The 10,624-nt window shown below is 34.6% G+C and overlaps 1 pseudogene; it reads right to left on the bottom strand.

Moving 5' to 3' along the window:
* Nucleotides 1–2,187: 2,187 nt before the first annotated feature.
* LOC149800318 (uncharacterized) lies at nucleotides 2,188–2,569 on the bottom strand (annotated as a pseudogene).
* Nucleotides 2,570–10,624: the final 8,055 nt, after the last annotated feature.

The raw sequence follows: 10,624 nt of genomic DNA, 5'->3' as shown, positions 1-10,624 counted from the left end.
CTGTTGAATCCATCTTACTGCAATCCTTACCACGGTATAACATAGGCAGTTCAGTTACTCTATCACATTAAACAATAATGTAATAAAACCTGCATGGGATTTGTTTCAGACATTTGTACCGCATATTTTTATCGGTATAGGCTTTGGCTGTTAAAACCTATAGTTTGGAAAGCATTGCTCTCCATGAGAATATTGCAGCAATGAAATCTGTGTTGATGAAATTCAATACTTTCATCTTTCATTGCATCGCAGTAAATTTCAAAACGCCTTTGCTCGGCTCTGGCACTATTGTATGTTACAGCTTTTCTCTGATTCCCATGAAATAAAAGTTATGTTTGTCAAGCAACTATTGGTGGTAAATTTATGCGTGCACCATCAACATGGAAAGTTTCTCTCATGGTCCTTTATGTGGTGGTACTCTACCAGAGAAGGATCTTTAATACACACTAACCGGTAATGGTGCAGTGCCTCTGGGCCCTCCATGTTATCCATCAGAAAAAGATCAGCATTTGTTCACCAAATACATGTGGCAATAGTTTGGTTAACTGAAGGCCACTATTCAAAGTGAATAAATTAACAGCGATGTCAGAGTGAAATTGTTCAAACTTGGTAAATTCAGCAACCTGTACAGGAAATTCTATGTTGCCAGTTTTGAGTTATCAGAAGCACTGTCTGCCTATTCAAGGCTGTATGATTTTTTTTACAGCATCCATCACGGATAAGATCACCCAGTCAAAACATCAATCGTTTGTGTTTTTCATGTTTATTACTGCTCGCTGCAGAATACAGACTGGCATGGGAATATACATTGATCAGCAAAAGAGCTTGTATGGGGAAACCTTAACATGAGTCCATCCTGATCTCCCTGGGTGGGGGATTTCAGCGAAACCTTAATGTTTCTGTTGCTCAAGATTACAGTGGTAACACGCACATAAGATTCCGATCCCATCACTGGCTGCAATGAATATGTATGGTATAGTCCGTACCAAGAACAATGTTCACCTTGACCCCGTAGATGAGTCGTGTTGCCCATTCATGCTGAAACATTCATGTTATTCACAGACACAGGTATGAAAGGAGCTTCATAGTGTTTTTACCTGGTTTTTATACATTTGAAATGATTGCCTGGTAATTTTGGAAATCACTAACAAGCTTGTGCAACTTGAAATGGGGACTGTTTACTCATTGGCAAGATTCCATGACAGCCTTAGTGGCAATAGTAGGGGTAATAAGCTGACGGCAACCACAGGCCATTTTGCCCGGTTGGCCTCTGTTAATTAGCTACTGAACTGCCGTTGCATTGAGCTGCTTCATGGTGAACTGTGATTTATTGGCGGTGGGACTTCCTAATAGCGCAAGTATATCTGATTTTCTTGCGTCTCTTTGTATTTTTATTCCACAATCCGTCATGGATCACATGTGCTGATTCACCGCAGGTATACACGTACAAAAAGGACAAAACATTCATTGCTTACTAGGAAATAAATCTTCGCCGATATGTTCATGTTACCAGTATCTTTAGCAACAGTCACGTCAATTCCAGATAGTATTCAACTGACTTGTCTTGTTATGTATATTGAATTTAATTGTGTGCTTAGCTATATTTCCTTGACTGTAAGTTTTAGATCATGCAAACGACATGTTTACATAGTTAAATTGCGTCCATGATTGATCATTGTACTTTATTATAATTGTTGAAAAGAGGATGTTTACGTTTGAGTTCGGAACATTCTAGACACAATCATTTTCAAGTCAAGTGAAAGTGTGTACAAGTAGGGATTAGTTAAAATGTGAATGTAATTCATTTCCTTTTTTTCTTCTTACATATGTGAGAATCCGTGATCAAAGTTTGTTGTTGTACCCAAAATATAATTTGAGAAGAATTATTTATCTAAACAATTAATTGGAATTACTAAGTGCACAATGACTTTGGATTCACTCATTATTTGAAATTATTGTGAGCTCATTCAAAGTCATTCTGGATTGCATCATTGTGGCAAATCAATATATATTATATCAATAGATATATTGAAATTCATTCGAATATTCTATACTTTTGGACATATGATTGGACATTTATGATCATTTGGGATTTAATTTATAATACTGCACGTGTCTCTTACATTTTCACTTTGATCATAGAAAAAATAATTTGTTTACTAAACTTATTGATTTATCTTCTTTCTGTTACAGGTCTAGAGCGATAAAGTCTATTTTCTCAGCTGCATTGATGACATTGTTAGCTTTTTCCTCAACTGCACTGATGGCATCGTTAGCTTTTTCCTCAACTGCATTGATGGCATCGTTAGCTTTTTCCTCAACTGCACTGATGGCATCGTTAGCTTTTTCCTCAACTGCACTGAAGGCATCGTTAGCTTTTTCCTCAACTGCACTGATGGCATCGTTAGCTTTTTTCCTCAACTGCACTGATGGCATCGTTAGCTTTTTCCTCAACTGCACTGATGGCATCGTTAGCTTTTTCCTCAACTGCACTGATGGCATCGTTAGCTTTTTCCTCAACTGCACTGATGGCATCGTTAGCTTTTTCCTCAACAGCATTGATGACACATTTTTTCCCCACGTTCACGCACAATAATATTCAGCATGGCTGACCTAGCTGATTACACAACTTGACTCCGACACTGCATTTAAGATATGGTCGAACGCCGCATCCATCATTTAATATGAACAAGTGGGATTTGTATTACTTGTGATGGAATGTTCTACCACAAAGTTCATGATTATCTAGGCAGACACCTTTACATTGATAGTGTATATATGTCATAAGATTTATTATGTATAGACGAGATTATTTAATTGGATTCATGTTCATTTTGCAGTCACCTCCAATTTATTTCATGTACGCAGTGGTATCTGAACAAGAAGGTTATAGTCTGGATGAAAGTTTAGAATTTTATGGAGTCCATGTTTGTGTGCTGCGTAAATCTGGATTTATAGATTAGGCCTATTGTTTCTAGATTCACTGAAAACTCACATGCAAACCTAGACAAAATTTAGCTCAAATCCGTCTCATTTATAATGAGCTTCTATCATCCATCACTGACCATTCCACCAATTAACTCAAACAGGGCCAGATTTGCACATTTATATCCAGCAATGTCAAATATCCCAGAGTGCTTGTATATTTCCGCTATGGTTTGTGTTCCATCAGATTTCCATGTTTACAGTTTGTTTGATGGTTTTTAATGGAGTGTTACAGTTTGTTTGATGGTGTTTTAAAGGACACATTTTACAGTTTGTTTGATGGTTTTTAATGGCACATTTACAGTTTGTTTGATGGTTTTTAATGTCAGTTTTACAGTTTGTTTGATGTTTTTTTAAGGTACCTTTATAGTTTGTTTGATGGTTTTTAAAGGACACATTTACAGTTTGTTTGATGGTTTTTGATGGCACATTTACAGTTTGTTTGATGGTGTTTAATGGCACACTTACAATTTGTTTGATGGTTTTTAATGGCACATTTACAGTTTGTTTGATGGTGTTTAATGGCACATTTACAGTTTGTTTGATGGGTTTTAAAGGACACATTTACAGTTTGTTTGATGTGTTTTTTGAAGGTACCTTTATAGTTTGTTTGATGGTTTTTAAAATACATATTTACAGTTTGTTTGATGGTGTTTAATGGCAGATTTACAGTTTGTTTGGTGGTGTGTTAATAGCACTTTTTCGAACTGTTTGATGGTTTTTTAAATGACATATTTACAGATTGTTTGATGGCTTTTCAATGGCACTTTCACAGTTTGGTAGCTTCTTTACAGTTTGATGGCATTTCAGTGGTACGATTAAAGTTTGTTTGATGATTTTTAATTGAACCTTTATGGTTTGTTTGATGATTTTGATAGCAATTTTACAGTTTTTGATATTTTGTAATGGCATTTTTACAGTTTTTGATTGTTTTAATGGCACTTTTATGGCTTGATGATTAGCAATTGCACTTGTACAGTTTGATGTTTTCTAAAGGCACTTTTACAGTTTGTTTTATGATTTTTAATGGCACTTTCACAGTTTGTTTGATGATTTATAATGGTACTTTTACAATTTATCTGATGGCTTTTTAATGGCACGTTTACAGTTTGTTTGATGGCATTTCAAAGTGACTTTTACAGTTTGTTTGATATTTTCTTAATGACACTTTTACGTTTTTTAAAAACTGCACTTTTAACACAATAGTGTCATACAGTGATTAAGATATGTTACCTTAGTGTCTTATCCGAGGACATAACGAGGTAAATGACCTAGACTGGTCTGGCAGGCATAGTTAGAAGTGAATAATATACAAGTGTAATATTAGATTACACCATAACTCACTGAATATGTAGGGCTTGTCTGTTCACTTAAAGCATCATATGACAAAGTAATCTGATTCAAGCATTTCTTGTAGAACTCATTACACATGTACATGGAACATTTTCTGACTAAATGAGATAATATTGTCAAGAAAAGAATAGTAATTATGCATTTTAACATAGTCATGAAAAATAGTTTACTGTAAGTGGCATTTGTTTGTGGAGGGACTCTTAAAGTGTCCTTGAAATTTATAAATAAATATAACAAAATTAAAGAGGGCATGTTAACATAAATATATGTAACAGTGAAAATTCATTCATATAGATTCAAAACTTCTAGATGTTTAAAAATCTAAAATATCTCAGAGGAAATAACTTTTGTTAACCTCAGTAATATTTTTCTTACAGTGTCACAGAAGAGAGAAATATTTTTACAAATTGTTTTATTCTAAACTTCAGTGTGACAATAACGTAGAAGTGTGCACTCTATATTTACTCTGACAGAGGTTGGGGTTAAGTCAAATCCTAAATAGTACCTGAAAGAAAAGTAAATAAGATTCCTTTGCTTCTGCTTTAAAGATCATGTATTCACCAAATACTGAATGATTACAATTATTGTTGTTTTTCCTCTCGAACTTTGTCATTTTGTATTAAACAAGTACAAATGGATACACTGGTCTGGTAACCCCATAGACTGTACTTTGACAGTAACAACTAGGATACATGGATGTACTGGTCTGGCAACCCCATATAATGTACTGTGACAGTAACAGCTAGGATACATGCATAAATAACTATACCATTCCACCATCCACCCCAAATAAGAAGTGAAGAAAGGAAAATGACCTGTGAACTAACTTTTAAATAGTAACTATGCAATAAAAAATGTTCAATTACAGAAATGTTCTACCTTCAACTGTCAAGAAAAGACATGTTGAATCAATCTGGAATAGAGGCCGTTGCAAGTTTATTAAGTTGGCACATACATGCCATAGTTTGGAAGCCCAGTGTGCCATTGAATGGCAAAACTCCTTGTAAAATTCTAAAACTGTTAATTCTCTCTATCTGTCATTCAACATGTAATCTTGCATTGGTCATTTCATTTTGTCTTAAAATTTTCTTCTTAGGAATGGCATATTTTCCTTCTTGAAGGGTAGATTAATCAACACTTTGGGTTGGACAAATCTGACATTTGAATCTTTTGGTCTGCCACATTGGCATCTCCCTGCTAAAAAATGTGGCATTCTACAGTTTCATATTTTGCATAGATTAGATCTTTTAAGAAAAAGACTTTCCTAGGTTCTCCTCATAGGTTATACTGGCCATTTTAAAGACTTCAGCAGTAAATTATAACATAATCAGATATTCATAATATTGCTAGTATTTTTTTTGTCCTTTATTACATCTGTGAAATGCTTTTTGATTTTTGTCTCTATTTTCTGTTAATGACGCATATAATTCATTCCTGTTCACATGGAGAGATAGGATGTCAAACCACTTACACTTTATCTCACCATGGACTGGGGACATGTTACATTACGGTGATGCAGTACGTCCTTAACAGGATGGTTTAATTATATATGGAGTGTGGACAGTGAGTTACATTACATTGTGCTTATTCAGTGTTCCACTAACAGAATGATTAAATTGATTTGTGTAAATTGAGTATATGGCCTGGGGATATTGGTGTACATTACACTGTGGCGATTCAGTGCACCATTAATAGGATGGTTTAATTGTATATGAACTGGGGATATTTGGGTACATAACATTGTAGCTATCCAGTGTATCGGTAAGAGGATGCTTTAATTATATATTGAGTGGGGACAGTGAGGTATATTACATTGTGGTTATCCAGTGTGCTTTCAAGACAATGGTTTAAATTTGTATATGGACTGGATATAGTGAGGTACATTATATTATAATTGTCCAGTGAATCCGTAAGAGGATGGTATAATTGTATATTGAGTGGAGATAGTGAGGTACATTATATTGTGGTTATCCAGCGTGCCCTTAAGAAAATGGTTTAAATTTGTATATAGACTGGAGATATTGGGGTACATTACATTGTAGTTATTCATTGTGTCCTTAAAAGGATGGTTTAATTGTATATTGAGTGGGGACAGTGAGGTACATTACATTGTGATTATCCAGTGTACCCTTAACATGATGGTTTAACTGTATATAGAGTGGGGACAGTGACGTACATTACACTTTGGTTATCCAATGTGTTCTTAAGAGGATGGTTTAACTGTATATGGACTGGGGATTGAGGAGTACATTACACTGTATTGATCCAGGATGCCCTTAGCAGTATGTTTTTACTCATATTGACTGCATATCACAGTTCTATCGTTTTTCATCAAAGAATTGCTGTGATGAAAACATCCTTGATCCATTTTCCAATATGAAAAAGGGATATTGTAACTTGAAATCTAACAAGTATATAACAATGGACATAAATGAAGATGGTTATCCTACAGAAGAGGAGGCTGGGAAAACTAAAGAAAATTCACTGCAACACTCAAACTGAGTTTATTCATCAAAACATAGTATACACAAATGGTTGTTTACATAGACGCAACTGTTTCGAGAAAAGTAGGTATATGACTCATGGAAAAAATTATATGGGCAAATGGGTGAACATAAAATAAGGTATATATGGGTTTTGTAGGGCCAGGATTTGCTTATAATTAAAAGTTAAATTTTAGTTAAAGGAATCTTTTGAGAGCTTTTCCTATTTGTAACTGAAACAAAAAGAGAAAATATTGTATTGATGGAATTTGAAACATTTTTAGAGACTTGGCTTAGGAACACTCATTGCTGAAATTAGCACCTGATTCTTGAGGTGCAGAATAAGAAAAACATATTTCAAAGAAATTTTGATGAAGAAGATGCCACAGTAAAAATGGTTTTCTCTACATAGAATCTTACATCTACAATGGGTCTATACTGAGAAATATTGGTTTGTTCATGAGCTTTCAGAAACTTAAGTTACTGCATTTTTTAAATTAATGTTATTCCAAAGGTGTACTGTGGAACCCGAATTAGTGTTAGTACCATGAGTCCTATACTTCCCTTTTGTCTGCTACTCAAGACAACATGTGTTTTATAACACATCAGGATCGTAAACGAGCAGCACATATATGTTGTAAAATAAACACTGCTTGATCGAGACAATGTCAGCTACTTTTCCAGTTGCTGCCAGTATTTCTTAATAATCCAAGCTGTAACATTCTGACACCAAGCTAATTAAAATAATTCAGAAAACTGTTAGAAATTCTATCAGTTCAATCTTTTTATGACTTTGTATTTTGAATTATGTCAACGCATGTACTTTTTCATGCAAAGTCAAAGACGATTGGAAATGTACGAGATTGGCATAAAATTTATCAGATTTCAAAATTTACCACTTAATACAAATGTAATTTGTAAATATGGTGAAGAATAATTTATTTTGTTATGAATATCTCTGCATGATTTCCAGTGTACATAGTTATGCGTACTCAACAAACTGGATTCCACTGACTGCTCTCTTACTGAACAGCTAGGCCATTATGATGGACTTTAATTCTGACACCCTTATTCCAAATGTGTTCAAACTTTGGAATGAATGACCTTAACATATTACTTGAAAGATTTAGGTTTTAAATTTATTTTACTACTAATTAGTTAAATATATATCAGTGTCATATTTCTACTGTTGATTGGAAATCATATAAGGACAGCTTTACATTTGTTTTACTATTTCTAGAAATGCTGCCATTTGTACGGAGGTAACATGGTTACTATAACATTGAATTCTATACAATATTATACACAGACAAACTGACTAAATAACAATATCATGAAATAATTAGTTGAATGTGACCAAATAACACAAAACATTTAATTTAAAGCATTTAATCCAGAGTTGCCAATTGTATACTTCTGTTGTAAGCACAGTTTATGAATTGCAGTCACATTAAATGAATACATGAAGTGTGCTGCTGGGAAAAATGTGGGATGTTCCGTCCATGTATAAAAATACAATACTTGGTCACTCTGAACCTTGCACTAAACAATTGCAGTACAACTAAATTCACCCTAAATTCGGTTTTGTCACCAATACGTTTGACACATTATAAAAGTCATCAATAATGCACGCGTGTGTGTGTGTGTGTGTGTGTGTATTTTTAATGTACCTTTAATAATCTTTCAGTCATATCACAACCATGTCTGCAGAGTGGCAGTTTATATTGATGTCTAGCACTGGTGCATCATGCCGCAAACATGCAGCATGATGTCCCACCCAGTCACATTATCCTGACAAAAAGCTGACAAGTCCTAACACTAACCTCTTAATGCTGAATTCGAAGCAAGAAGGCGGCAAGTACCATTTTTATAAGTCTTTGGTTACACCCAGCCCCAGCCATGGTTTGAACCTGCGACCTCTCGCATTAGAGATGAACACTCTAACTATTTAGGCCCATGATTAATACATCATGATTAATCACTCAGACGCTGTTATTGCATAATTCACTAAATATCCCATGAAATAAAACACAAATGAAAACCATTGATTAAAATGAAGATTTACCACCCATAATAATATTACCATTACAATAATTACACATATGCATTCAGACACATATACTTGTGTGTATTTCAACAACATCACATACAATGAAACTTAAGAATTAATAAAATATATTTGCTGGCATTAACAATACAGTTACCACATTCTTGATTTGCCATGTTTGATAACGGATCAAAGACGATAATCATGTTAAGATAATGAAGTATCTAAAGCTGATTCTGCATTGTCTAATCAAAGGAATTAATCTTCATCTTCACTATCATCTCCATATTCCTTAATATTGCCTGGAATCTACTCATTACATCTAGATTCTGTTAAGTAATGGAATATGATAACAACAGCCCATCCCCTCACAACAATGCGCCCTAAATATTCAAAATTGACATTAATACTGCAAGTAAACCATGTGCACATGTGCAAAGACACGCAATTGTCTGCAGTACATGTACATTGTGATATACCAGATTATCATTGTCTGCAGCACACTGTGATCTGCTAGATTATCTTTGTCTGCAGCACACTGTGATCTGCTAGATTATCTTTGTCTGCAGCACACTGTGATCTGCTAGATTATCTTTGTGAGTCTAGCTGCATATTAATTCATCGTCCTTCTGCTTTGCGTACACACATGTGATGCAATAAGTTATCAAAATGGCAGACTATGAAACTATTCAAGTATTGGTGAAGATTTATTACCATAAATCCATAACTGAAAAGCCTGGCCATGTAAAGTTAAAACATAAACCATTTAACAAGGGATGGGGGTGGGGGTGGGGGTGGGGTGGGGGGAGGCATCTGCCTTCCTCCTGAATGTGCATGTGCTGTAAAATGTAAAATTGCTGTTGTCTATATACGAAAATTAGCAAGCCCCTTAAAGTTGTCCCCCTCCCCCCCCGGAAAAATGACGTCCCTGCATTAACTGGGAGGGAATACCACTGCTTTTTTGAGGGGGGGGGGGGGGCAGGAAAATAGGAACATATTAAATGCTGAACTATTTTTACCTTGTAAAATAACTACAATATAGAATTATCATTAGATAAGATCAACTCTTACATCTGCAAACTCCTCTTTTTTTGCCGTTTTCACCAGTAGTAGTAACATATGCTTCAGCAGCAAAGGTCACTGAAAATACATGTATAATATTAAGATAAATTAACATAACACTGGATTGAATAAGACAAAATATGTACTTACCATAGTCTTGAATAACACTGGACTGAATAAGACAAAATATGTACTTACCACAGTCTTGAATAACACTGGATTGAATAAGACAAAATATGTACTTACCACAGTCTTGAAGATCTTATCCCTCCAAACTGATAGAATAGAATGCATCGGTATAAACCCTGAACCGTTCGCGAAGTTGGCAGAACACATCAAATGTATTGGCTGTGTTTTTGAATGTCACCATCTCTGCTTCCACACTTTATTAAGCCTATTTGAAATGCAAACATAGGGTGGGTGGCTGTGGTATTGTCAGATATCATGTATAGAACATAACTGGAAAATGTAACATCAATGAAATGAACAGGGAAAATATGATTTGTGGAAAAGATATTTTAAAAACTAAAAATAAGCAATCTGATATTGTATTTTATGTGCAACTGATAATAAAAGAGAGATATAATTGAGTAAATGCAGTGTAATTATAATGTTGTATAATGACTAAACAAAATGCAACAAGTGTTTCATTTTGCATTCACGAAGCCTTATATACACCACAAGTGGAAACTAT

Source organism: Sinohyriopsis cumingii, chromosome 5, assembly GCF_028554795.1.
Source record: "Sinohyriopsis cumingii isolate HCF-2022 chromosome 5, ASM2855479v2, whole genome shotgun sequence".
NCBI lineage: Eukaryota > Metazoa > Mollusca > Bivalvia > Unionida > Unionidae > Sinohyriopsis > Sinohyriopsis cumingii.
Note: the sequence above shows the minus strand (reverse complement) of the source record. Positions and strands in the feature narration are given on the sequence as shown.